Here is a 14,078-nt window from a genome sequence, read left to right as displayed (position 1 = left end):
CTTTCCAAAAAGTTCGTATCCTGCCATATCTCACTTGAATTGAGATGCCGTAGTCGTAAATGAAATACTATTATAAAGGTTACTTTTCTTAGATGTATTAATCAGTTAAACTGATTACATTTACTTCTTCGAAATATAAACCGGATTTCGTATAATTCTCTATTGATTCTAAATTTTTAAAGGGTAAATTATTCATATATATTCACTTTGATCTTCTAATGGAAAATTTTATTAAGCTTAATTAATTAAATTACATCATTACATTTATTAAAGAATATAATTGCTTTGATTGAAGTTTTCAATTTCAAGAAACTTATTTTTTCTATTAGGCGATGTATTTACGTACTAATAAAGCTAGATAAGTGATACGTATGCACGTAACACGAAAGCATTGTATGTAAAGTATTTATTATGCTAAGTATATTTTCTATTACATTATCGTATTATCGTAATTTATCTTGAGTCAATCCCAGGATATAAATACTTACCTACAGGGTATATTTGAAACAGATCACCTGAAAATAACTAGAAGTAGAAAAAAAATCCAAAATCATAGTGCAGATTTATAATCTCTGCCTAACCACTCGGAGAGTTCAATTTTGTTAAGAGGGAGTAGAGGAAAAATTCCTAATCTTCGATTTGATTTTAGAGGGGTATATCCACTTTAAAGTTAAAAATGACATATTGTATGAGTAACTACACGATATATTCAAGCATAGACATTAACCAGAAACAGAAAATAATAAAGTTTCCTCGATAGATAAAAATCACGAAATGCCCTCTAATTTTCACATTTTTTCGATTTATCCTCGAAATGCTACAGGTTATTAGGACAAAAATTAGATAATTAATTATATTTATGCATGATCGACAACTGTCACTACAATTTTTTTTTATCCTTTAGTTTTAGAGTGGAATAACTCTAGGCTAAAACGAATTTGGTACTTTTAATGCGCAAAATTCAACATCTCCTGTCGCATGTCATGCGAACTTCAGGCATATATTTGTTCGACAAATTTGGGCGGAGCCAACGTCAGAACTTTTTTGGCATGCTCCCTCTTAAGTAACGTGTCTTCTAAACTATAATTAAATCAAAGTAGTGGAACGTTTTGTGAAATAGCGAGCACTATTTAAGGCTCCTCTTATTGGTTTTACTAAAGCACAGTAATCTCCCTTAATAACTTTGTTAGAAAGGGATTATTTTGACTAATTAGACGGCAAATGGAAATTGAGCTAATAGTTAGTATAGTTTGTGAATTAATTCTGATTTGACAAACGAAATATACCAATTAATCCAAATGTAATGGTTTAGATTAAGGTTCGCAGAACAGGATAACCCAACCAATTTGTAAACGGTTCCAGTTACCGGTTATGGGTAGCTTGTAAATTATGCAAAACTTTACAAGTAAAGAATTATTGTATTTCTTTTAGTTCCCATTAAGATGACTAGATGACATTTCTTTGTTTAAGAAATAAACTATAAAACACAAAAGTGTATCAAGTTATGTCGCAGGGTGACGGGCGCAGGGGCGGTGCCCCTTAGATCTTTGTGATTTAAAGCTCTGACTGGCACCGCAACCGCTATTGTCAGGCGTGTCACTTACTGTCGACTTGTTCGTCCTGTCACCTAGTATCATAAGAAATACATGAATCTCGATTACGTCATCAAGCTTATAACATTCCAGCGCCAAACACGGGTTACCTCTATGGAAAAAACGTAACACAAAGACACATCTTTTAAGTGTATATCCACCACTATATCCAAGTTTTATTTATTTACTTAATTACAGTCCTTATTACCTAGAAATAAAAACCCTACACTTTTATTGATCCTTGGGATTCAACATTTACATTTAATTGCCGTTATGGAAGTTTAAAAAACAAATCTGTAAATTCCATTCTGCAAAGTCTGTAATGTTTTAGAAAAATAACCGTTCAAATAAAATTAATACAAAAAAAATTCGTGCAAATATTAATTATTATTTGTCGTTTTATATTTCTGCATTACTCTATGATTCAAAGGCAAATTTTGAAATTCGATTCTGACCCGGCTTAGGGATCGAATTTAAGATTATTATAAGATTATTCTGCGAACCCTAGTTTGAATGGCACCTAAAATAGAAATTCTTCTAGATTAATAAATAATTGATGAAATGGAGCTCCCGTTTTCACTCGATTTATTTTTTATTATTTACGATTATTCACGTTTTTTTCCGAAATTATGAAAACAATTTAGTTTTTTTTTAGATTCGAACGCTGGTGTAAAGGTATTTGAAAGAAATAATGTATAGAGTATACTACGTTAGGAGCAGTAGAGCTCCTTGTGAAAGAGTACGTCCTAGGAATTGCAGCCACCTTAGCCATTTCTGCCGCCAAGTAGTAGTGAAAACATTGCTGCGTTCCGATTTGGAAGGGTAAGGGTGCAGGTGAAATTACAGGCACATGGGACCTGTCATCTTGTCTCAGAGTGACAGGCGCATTGGGAGTGCTCCTCCGATCTTTGCGATTAAAAGTTCTTAGTGACACTGCAACTGTTATGGCCAAGCGTGTCGCTTACCACCAGGCGCAAGACTTATTCGTATCGCTACTTGGTATCTCACAGAAAGGACATATTTATTGCACTAGCCAACTCATAAATTTATTTTAAAAAGATAACTATTTATAAAAAAAAACAAATATACGCGATTTAAATCCGGAAAAATAGTTTCATTTCCAACAATTTATATTCTTCTGGAAACACATTGGTGGAAAAAAAATATAAAAAACCCGAACATAAGTAAAGAGGCTATTCGCATAAATTCCAATAACAATTTCAACGACCAGTCTAAAAGGAAGCTTTATGACAGGTCCAATCGAGCCGTATCGGAAGTCGATGTCTAGGGTTTATTGCACCGCCAATAGTTTCCGAGTAAGGGTTAGTTACAGATATTCTTATAACTATACAAGAAGTGGTTATATCTTAACAGTCATATAAATTTTAAGCAATGTCCAGAGTTCATGGAGAAGGCTCACAGTTGCATAAGAAAAATATAATATTAAAATAAGAAAAAACAAATCGATGGCTTTCAAGGATAGCAGCCTATCTCAAAAGCATTTTATCATCAGGGAGATGGTTTTAAAAAATCTCAGACAAATTGTCAAATAGTAAGCCATCCTAATTTTGTTTTGTGATTGTTTTAACAAATGAAAAACTCGGTGTCACATTCACGATAAAATATAATATTTCCTGAATAAAAGTCGATCAGCGAGTTATGGAACGAGCTTTGCTCGGAATTTCACTGAAGTACAAGATACGAAAAGAAGTTATCCGGTAGTGAATCAAAGTCGTCGACATAACTCGTAGAATAAGCAAGCTGAAATGGCAGAGGGCTGACCATATCTGTCGAAGAACCGATAACCGGTGGGGGAAACGAGTTCTTGAGTAGAGAACACGGCTCGGTGAACGTAGATTAGAACACCCTCTGGCCAGATGAAGTGACGATCTTCGAAAGGCTTCTTGTAGCAGATGGGTGCGACAAGCTGAAGACCAGGCAAAACGGCGCACATCGAGAGAGGCCTATATCCAGCAGTGCACTACGATAGGTTGATGATATTGAATAAATTTCAGTAATGAGCAGCTTTTTTGAATTGGACTATTCTTGAAAAGCGGCGAGATGTATGTTAAGTTCACAGGAAATATATTTATTGTAGTTAATAATTTCCACTAAGAACTATTATAGTAGGCATAGAAAATGCCAGTCCCGCAGAAAAACACCACATAATGTGGAGTTTTTTCAAAAAGTACCATAGAGCGTATTCATAATACATTTACGATAGTAGGTGTAATACTTTACGTGCGTCAAAACTTGAACACTTACAAGTGATGTACGGGCTGAGGCCGAACGTTACAAAACGCGGGAAAACTAAAATCCATTGCCCACCACAGTACCGAACTCGCAAAGAGAAATCCGCGGGTAACAGGTCCCCGATTCTATGAACACCTACCCAAAGACCTGAAAAGTGTTACAAACGAGGAAACGTTCTATATCCGACTAAAACTACTTTTATTGGATAATGAATTATACAGTGTAGAGGAATTTCTTGCGAAGATTTTATTTCTATTTAACGACTTTGTATTGGGACAATATTTTTTGTTCATTTACATTTTTAGATTATAATACTCTGTAGCAAATTGCAGCAGTCGCAACAAATCTTTTTGTACATATATTTTATCTTTTTGCTGTTTAGTGTTATATTGAATTTCTAAATTTTATGTATGTGTTTTGGCGACACTGTGAGGTTCGTAGCTGTACATTGTTGGTTTAAACTAACTGTAAGTACATTTCCTTTGCTCTTGCTCACTCTACACTAGCACCCTAATCTCATTGATACGGCTACAACTACTTTATTACACATTGCTATTTTTAGTTACCCTATATATAGTCCCATTGCTGGGCAAAGGCCTCCTCACTCCTTATATATAGTATAGGGCTATAATTCCCACGCGGCCGCAACGCCGATTGGAAACTTCACACAAATCATTAAATTGTTTTGCAGATGTGTGCAGGTTTCCTCACGACGTTTTCCTTCACCGAAAAGCTCAAGGTATTTTCGAATTAAATTTCGCACATAAATTCCGAACAACTCTGAGCGGACCAATATATGGACACATGACTTTTTTTTTGCCTTTTTGAAGGGCCTATGCATTGATAGTCAGCTCAACAAGGTTAGAGTATTTTTTTATTTTTTTTCAATAAATGAAAAAATATTTTTTATATTTTATATGCATACAAAGTCGTTTTACTCATACACATGCGAGTAAAACGACTGTGAAATACAGACATACATGACGAAATTACAAGGGTTTCTAATTTGACTACGAAACCTTAGAAGTAATCACAAGCGGGTTATTGCTCCTCGCCAGAGAATAACCCGGTAGTCTGGAAACTAGAGATGTAATTGAATTCGAACTTTGTTATGAAATAAACTTTTCGTGAAAGCATTATTGTTTCAGCAGGCAAACGCATACTTCACATAACTATTTTAACAAGCCACCCAATGGAATAAACATGTTACAGGAAATTGTATCAACCGGTTATAGTATCAAATCCGTTGTCATCAAACGCTTACCCTACATACATAGGTATCATAATCTTTATGCGTCTTAACCTTACCTATTTCTGCCGCCATGCAGTAATATGGGCATTACCACGTTCCGGTTTTGAAGGATGCTGGTGAAATTACAGGCACATGAGACTTGCCAACTTATGTCACAGGTAATACAGAGCGATTTAAAGCTCTGAATGGCACTGCAACAACTGCTACGGACAAGCGTAACTTAACATGAGGCGCACGACTTGTTCGTTCTGTCACTTGGTATCATAAAAAAAAACAAAATCGCACATGATTCCAAAATACCAATAATGCAGACCCCTGTAGAATCAAAACCTATACAAAGTAAGTTAATATTTATTATAAACACAAAATTTTTATCATACGAACGAATTTGATAAATAATATGTATCTTTTCTTAAAAAACCTTATTTGAATTCTCGGACTTATGTCCAGCAGTAGACTGCAATATGCTGATTGATTGATTGATTGATACTATTTTTACGTCACAACCGGAGTGCGCGTCACTTATATAATATATATAATAAAATTAAATAAACTAATTTCAAAACAAATACCATTCATTTAATATAATTTTTTTTGGACCAAATAATTTAACTTCATGTAATTCTTGTTCACATTTACATTTTATCATTTTTTTATATAAAGCTCATATTATATAACAATCATTTCATATATTGTCAATTTAGATCATTTTTACTGATCATAAATTATAAGTGTAAACCCGACTCGCCATGATACTTGTCTGTTTGATACTAGGAATGTAATTTAAAAGTAAGAGATGCGGAAGGAGAGTTGTTTTCCTTAATATAGTTTACAGTGCTCAATTTTTATTTCGTCAAATTATTATTGTTAGACACTGGATTCCTTGGTTGTTTAAATAAAACAAACGTATTTTACATAGTTAAAATTTTGGTTGCGGCTCCCATTCAGTAGGTTATGTTACAACGTGAAAAAGCACGAGCCGAGCGAGCGTGTCGCGACAGCGGCCGGCGAGTGCCAGAAACGAATTGGTTTTCGTTTCCGAAGTTTTTAAGCCAAATTATAATTATTATAATATTAGTATTAGGGATATCGTTTTTCGGAAATAATTCTATTTCTAGATGAAATGAAATTTAGATAAAATGACGTTATGTTAACTGTGGTTTATAACTTATGATCGTTAGTAAAAAGGAGTGTTAGTATAAGTTATCGTTATAAAAAATTTAATTATAGAATATAAGTTTATGTTAAACGTTCGTTATACGAAATGAATTAGTAAATTAATTGAGTTATGTGAATAATATTTATATGATACCATTACACGACCTCAAAACCGATCATACTATATTTTATTCAACAAACAGCTAATATGTACTATTTGCTTATGAATTCCGTTACTCAAAACTAGACGGCAGCGAGAAATCCTATAACTCGTAATTTTGTTCCATTAAACAAAACTATACCTACAAGGGAACGCTCACTTCACACTTCCAAGTTTATTTATTCCATGAAGCCACATCAAGATCATAAAATTTTAATGGTGTTAAACCAAATGTACTTAACACGAATCTCATATAAAACGAATGCCATATTACCTACTTACACTCGTATTTATTATCCACAAAAATGAAAAGGTTTTCTTTTTTCACACGGCAATTAATTCAATATAATCAAGAAAGACAAAACTAACGAATTACATAAAAGTCTCAAATAATTCAATCGCTATTTCTAACGCGCATGTAATAGAAGTGTGGTATATAGGATGACTTTCAACCTAAAAATATGTTATTATCTTATTTAGTATAACCATAACCATTTAACTGTTGACAAGGCACCTAAGGGTCACGAGTAAACACGTTGTAAATTTAACCAGAAATATTTGTGGCGTGTGTGACATCATTCCACAACCAAGAATATAAACGAGATGCCTCTGCTCTACAAACAGCCCGCGGTGCGATTTGACTTTGGAAAAATGTTAAATACTTGAAAAAAAATTCTAAACCCATTCATTCATTTGTTTGCATATCCTCTTTTTGCATTGTTGCTCCGGATAGAGCCTCCGCCAGTGATATGCCTTCACGGGCGTCACTGGTGATCCTGGACTTTGGGTATAGACTCACTGGGGTATATGGATTTGCTGTAGGGATGGACTTGTGCGTCAGCGCAGCTAGCCCGTCGAGTCTTCTTTTAACTTGGAACTGACGTCTCCGATACTAGTCCGGAGAATTAGTAGAGGATAAAATAGATATGCTCCGGTCTCACCAGCCACTCAGAAATTTTTGGAATCGGAAAGACGGTTTGGTGTCGGAAGGCGAGCGTGCCGACAACTCTGCTACGAAGCGGGAAGGTAGTTGACTTAAGAGTCAATCGGTCAGCCGTGGCAACCGCTAGTTGTGTAATGCACAACGGGAGGTGAGCGAGCCGACAGCTCCGGTACCTATCTGAATAATAGGGATGGTGCTGATGTGCACCCGCGAACGCAAATTCAAAGCACTAGCCTTTTGAGAACCAAGTGAAGTCTGTGTCAACAGGCTGAACTGGGGTTAAGACCTGACTGATACGGTCCCATGCAGGCTTAACAGTGCCCTTCCCGCATAACCAACGGTTGATAGGGAGAGGCACTATAAACAAAACTTCAGCCGAAGATGTGGGACTGTTGCGTTACGTAGTAAAAAGGTCTATAAACATTGACTGAGCATGTTAAAAAAGATCATATTAAATCTTAGAGCAGAACTGTGCCCAGCAGTGGGATATGTATGAGTTAACGATATTGAAATAAAAATACCGGTTTGTTATTAATACAGAGATAGAGAGAGAGAACACTTAGAAAAAATTGCTTCGATCCGGCCGGATTCGAACCGACATCTTCTAGCAAACCGTGCCAGACACTATGCCAACTAAACCACAGAACGAACCAGCGGACCTCACGAATTTTTATATATAACGCCATCTATGAGAAATGTATGAAAGTATTTCGTCACCCAGTTAGATACCTTTACAGCTACTAGCCCTGGCTAGAGATGTCGCTATTAAATCAAATTAAGTGTTTGATCTTTGTATTAATAATTATAATAAACTAGTCGAGTAATTACACAAAAATAAATTGAATATCAATTCACTAAAAAATTTAAAAATACTGGTATTTATTTTTACTGAATGTCATAATGTCCTCACTATCGTGACATTCGTCTACTTTTTGTGGAGCCACGTTGAGGCGACAGACACTAGTTCGAGTTCAGACGGAATGACGCAATTTTTATTTGTGTTTGTTCCATCTTTGTACCAAAAATAAAAATATCGATTTCAAACTTTGCTGACTATTTACAAACTATTTACAAACTACCTATGTTCAAATCGTTGTACATATTCAAAAGCATATATCTCTCCAATTTCTTCATTATGAAATAGTCGAGCGCAACATGTTTAATTTACAAATTTACTTAGCAAATTACCCATTATTTGTTTTCTACGCATGAACTAGGGAAAAGGTAAACATTTTACTACGTAACCAATGTTGACGGAATTTCTTGACTTAGATAACTTTGGTACATAAAGAGCAAGGGTAATAAATAATACAAATAATATATTGATTGACGCCTATCTGATACATATTCTATAGCTATTGTTGGGAATCCTCTTGTTCGACGACACGCACTACAATAATCGTTTTAATACATACTTAAGTTTTTAACCGACTTAAAAAAGGAGGAGGTTCTCAAGTCTACTGTATATTTAGTTTTGTTTTAAATACCAAGTGTATCTAAAAAAAACTAAAAGATGACTGTTTACAACAGTTGCAGTGTCACTCATAAGTTTGAATTACAAGTATCTGAGATGCACTGCCACTGCGTCCGTCACTCATAGAGACATAAGTTGACATGTCCCATGTACCTGTAATTTCACCAGCACCCTTACCCTTTAAAACTGAGACGCAATAATTGTCGCATTACGGCTTAGCGGCAGAAATAAATAAGGTGTCAGTACTTCCCTGGACGAACTCTTTGACAAGGAGCTCTCCACTACAACTACCACCACTACACTAAAAACTACTATATTTTTTTATTTTGATTACTCTGACATTTGTGAAATGATTTCGATGATTCTTTTTTTGTCGGAAAGGGACTATCTCTGTAGTGGTCCCATTTAAATTGGAAAAAAATATTTCATCTCTAAGTGTGGCAAATTAAGGGATGAATCGAGTTCATTGGATTTCACTCACTTTCCGTTAACCTATTTCAACAAAACTTGGCAAATACATGTAATTTCACAAACTTTTGAGGTCGGTTTCTTATAAAAAAGTTATAGTTATAATTTATTTACGAGAATAATTTCAGTCAATCATAGTTTGATTTTATCAATATTTCATCAGTTTGATTCTGTGTTAAAACCCATTACTAATCTGAATTGATCGCACTTTCAAAACAGGAATCATGCTGAAACTTCCTGTGTCAACTGAAATAGTTTCAAATTCAAATGCGACGAGTTAATGACCCCTAATCACGTGCCTGATCACAGAGTCACAAAGACAATCGTAAGTGAACTAACATGATTAATTAGCCAAAATGGTTTAACTTTATCAAAACTCATGGGAATTATTATTATCACCTATTGAAATTAAAACATTTAAAAATATTATAGCAACAAACAACTCAACAAACAAAATTAAAAGGACATAATTTACCTCGTTATTTCTATTGAGTCTGTGCAGTGGACCCTTTACCTTACTTTTCTTATATTAAAAACTATATAGGAACTCACTAACTAAAAATCCGATTATAATCGTACTTATTGCACGATCAGACCGTGAATCGTGTGATCATCGGATCATACAAACAAGTATGATCATCATTTTAGTAGCAGTAGAGCTTCTTGTGAAAGAGTTCGTCCAGGGAAGTACTGCCACCTTACCTATTTATTCCGTCAAGCAGTAATGTCAATATTACTGTATTCCGGTTTTGAAGGGTAAGGGTAAAATTACGGGCTCATGGGACTTGTCAACTTATGTCTCAGGGTAACGGGCGCAGTGGCAGTGTTCCTAAGGTCTTTGCGATTTAAAGCTCTGAGTTGCACTGCAACTGTTATGGGCTAACGCGTAGCTTAACATCAGGCGCACGACTTGTTCGTCCCGTCGGTAGAACTCCTTGTGAAACAGATCGTCCAGGGAAGCAATTACCTTACCTATTTCTGCCATCAAGTAGTAATGTGAGCATTACATAGTTTCGGTTCTAAAGGATGACAGGCGCAGTGGCCCTCAGACCTTGCTTTGGACAGGCGCTCCGTCCCTTATTATCGTAAAAAAGTAGCTTTTAGCCTTTGGATCTCCCAATCGGGCCATCAATTTCTAAAATATAATTTTAAAGAAAGAGGGCATTGGCTCACAAAGTTAAGACTACAATAAGGAAGGGCGCCAATAAATCTTTTAAATTGGAGCTGTGGTCACGAACAGACGCAAACGGTTTCCCGACATAAAGTTACTATCACTGACCACATTACTATCCGGGGTGTAAGAAAAATATCCCATACTTCAGCTTGTGATCGGAATAGTGATAAAAAATACTTCAGCTTGTGATCGGAATAGTGATAAACAACAGTTTTAACCAAAAAAAACCTTATACGTGCCAAAAAATAAATTTGGTTCCACGCACAATATGTACACAGTAGTTTTAGCAATAGCGCTCGTTGTGAAAGAGTTCGTCCAGGGAAGTACTGCCACCTTACCTATTTCTGCCGCCAAGCAGTAATGTTAGCATTACTGCGTTCCGGTTTTAAGGGTAATGGTGCTGGTGAAACTACAGGTACATGGGACTTGGCAACTTATGTCTCAGGGTGACGGACGCAGTGCCCCACGGATTTTTGCGATTTAAAACTCTGAGTGGCACTGCAACAATGGACAGACTTACCGTCAGACACGCATGACTCATTCGTCCCGTCACTTGATATTATAAAAAAAGACAGTTAATTGAAATTTTTCGAGTGAAAAATTTTTTCTTGTCAAAATAATATTTTGCTATAAGTACCTAGCAGTTTTTTTATCAAGAATACCAGCTGAAATTGTAATATACTACTTACATATATTGAAAACACCCAATAACCTCTATTTATCAAAGTAATGTGCGTAAATGTTGTGTAGTATTTGTGAAAGATCTGTCAAAGTTATTTTTCAACATTCCAAAGCATCACCAAAATTTTGTGAATGTCATTGTTCATACAAAAGCCTTTGTGCATTGATCTTCAATTATTACTGTTAGTTACCAAGGTATTGATGTGGTGTGGTTAATAGTTGAAATGCACTTGTTGGCATATAAAAATGCAATAAAATGGACCCCAATAAATTACTTTTACACGCAAAATTATTTTCTGTCATGTCATTTTACCATTATATTTACGTTTTTTTTTTAAATAGATCAAAAAGATAACAAAGAAATGTGTATAAATAATTTATATTTAAACATTTTCCATCAATAATAGGCACTATGCGAAAGATTGCAGTGGAAAGGTGAAGACAATACACGGAAATTGAATTCTTGTTAGCATGTATATTGTTGACAAAGATAGCAGATAAATTAGGCACTTTGTAACGCATGCAACTGCACGTGAATATTTCAGACATATTTATAAGTAACTTAGAGGAGAACCGTGCTCAGTACTGGCTGGTTGACACTGATGAAAATTAGTGACTGTAAATACTGATCACCTTTTACTACACAACCTTTATTTACAGAACTTTAGTTATGTTTTAAACTAGCTTCAGCTCGCGGTTATTATAATCTTTTCAGTTTTGTCCGTTTGTTCCGTTTTGACCTGAGGAAGTAATCTAAACACGTGTCCATAGACCACAACTTTCTCATTTATATTATGTGCTGAGATTAAAGAGAATACACAATAGCTATTCGCTCGTATATATAAGTTGAGAATGTTAAAGTTAAGCCCGGTTGTCGCTGTTACATAACTCATATTATTTTTTTTATTTCGTAGCGTACAGTCGAATATAAAAATGGAACTATAATTTTGAAAACAATAGCCAAAAATAATGATACGACGAAGAATGCTACGATGCAGGTCGTCAATAATATAATGTTTCTTGATTAACCAGAATAAAATAATTTTGACTGTCCTTCTCTTTGCAGTTAAAACCCTGCAAATCATTTAGGTAATATGTTTCGGACGCAAGCGGTTTAACCATGTAGTCATAAAATTCAAGTAACCGTTTAACGAAAATTGCATCATAGTAACATCGTACAGGCATACTGAAGTGGCATAGTTCGTCGTTCTAATCATCGAAAGTGGGTGACAGACCCAGGGCGACGAACCAACGCACCCATATAAACGAAACTAACGCTTCAAGCACATACTCCTCGGAAAAAAAACACGTAACACTGAACACATTTATAGGCCAGAAAGAGTTCTTGAGTTCCCCATTATGGCACAGATAGTTGTAATAGTTCGAAGAGTGTTTGCCTAATTCACGATCGCGAGTGGAAAGCAAGGACGAGGAGCGACGTGACCTCGCCGAAGCGGCGGCGCGGACTGGCACCCCGTACAGTGAACCCCACCGCCCGCTACCTCCCCTCCCTCTGTCACCGCCACTCTCTCCAAATCCAGACGAATTTTCATTAATGTTGTTATCGATGTAAAATTCAGCCAAGTCAAACTTTGAAACTAAGTCTTGCTTTAATTAACTGTCCATAAAATAACACTAAACAAACAAGCAAAGATCTGCAAACTCGAAGAAATGATTGTAGACAAGTTATTTAATATACAGTAGGAGTTGTTGATTGACTTGAAGTTCGCTAACTTAAGACAACATGTAACACTTTCGAAAGAGTGGATAATTACAGGAAACATAGATAATTTAACCTTTATTAAGCTCGTTCCACAAAACTTTCCTTTGTTGTTTTACCCATGTCCAAACTTCAGCGTATATACCAAATCACTTTGTACAGACTTAGCTCATCTGCTTCTTAAGACAGCAAACACACACAAAGATAGTTTATCTAAGTTATCTAACAGACATTCAGTTTTTATATGAACTTGCAATAATCGTCAGAACTCTGTCAGGTCGGTAGCGAGTTGCAAGTGTGTTTCCAATTAAAGAACTGGTTTTTTTTTCAGTGTGTGTCAAATTTTCTCGCTTTCACAAAGGGTTGATAAAAGATTTTCATTTACATAAAAATTTCCCTACATAACGATTGACCTACCTTCACGTAGCTTGATTGAACTGCCTCCGTGGCCGAATGGTTACCATGCCGGTCTGCCACGCAGAGGTCCCAGGTTCGATTCCCGGGCCGGGAGAAATATTTGTATGGCCTACATTTTTTTTTCTCGTGAGTTTGGGTGTAATTTGTGGTTGTCTGTGTGTGAGTCCATGGCATCCGCAACACAGGGTTTCCCTAGTGGGGCTATGTTGAGTGTGTGCTTTATTATTATTATTCGACCTCTTCCTCACGTTTTAATTAAGCAAGTTAATTTCCTCGATATATTTTCAATATAGGTAATAAAGAAACGTGTCGCCAGCGTTTTTTCAGCAACGTTAATATATCAAAGAGTTTCCAAGAAACGAGATACTTATCAGAGATTGTTCTGTTAATCATATATTATTAATAGCGATGGTTGCGGAAAATAATTTTGTTTAATTATTAAAAGCCACAACATAACTGACATTTATAATGGTTTCTATACTTTATTAATTTTTGTGTATCGGGGCATATTATAGGTATTAACTGCCTCCGTGGCCGAACGGTTACCATGCCGAACTGCCACGCAGAGGTCCCAGGTTCGATTCCCAGGTCGGGAGAAATATTTCTATGGCCTACATTTCTTTGTCTCGTAAGTTTGGGTGGAATTTGTGGTTGTCTATGTGTGTGTCCATGGCACATGCGACACAAGGTTTGCCTAATGCGGGACTATTAAAAAAACTATGAATTTACTATACTATATTTATATTCCATAATTATGATCAGTTGGTAATTTCTTTTATGATACCA

The 14,078-nt window shown here is 35.6% G+C and overlaps 1 protein-coding gene across 7 annotated transcripts in view; it reads right to left on the bottom strand.

The window, feature by feature from the left end:
- LOC113230453 (agrin-like) overlaps nucleotides 1-12,618 on the bottom strand; it is a 91,196-nt gene extending 78,578 nt beyond the window's left edge. For 3 of the 7 annotated variants that reach the window (XR_003310492.1, XM_026464389.1, XM_026464394.1), the window contains exon 1: nucleotides 12,335-12,386. The gene's annotated coding sequence lies outside the window, so the exon portion shown is untranslated. The other 4 variants (XM_026464390.1, XM_026464393.1, XM_026464392.1 and 1 more) reach the window with 3 other exon arrangements.
- Between the last annotated feature and the right edge of the window lie 1,460 nt (nucleotides 12,619-14,078).

Source organism: Hyposmocoma kahamanoa, unplaced genomic scaffold, assembly GCF_003589595.1.
Source record: "Hyposmocoma kahamanoa isolate Upper Pololo Valley unplaced genomic scaffold, ASM358959v1 63, whole genome shotgun sequence".
In the NCBI taxonomy this organism is placed as follows: domain Eukaryota; kingdom Metazoa; phylum Arthropoda; class Insecta; order Lepidoptera; family Cosmopterigidae; genus Hyposmocoma; species Hyposmocoma kahamanoa.
The sequence above is the reverse complement of the archived record's forward strand: the minus strand, read 5'-3'. Positions and strand labels throughout refer to the sequence as shown.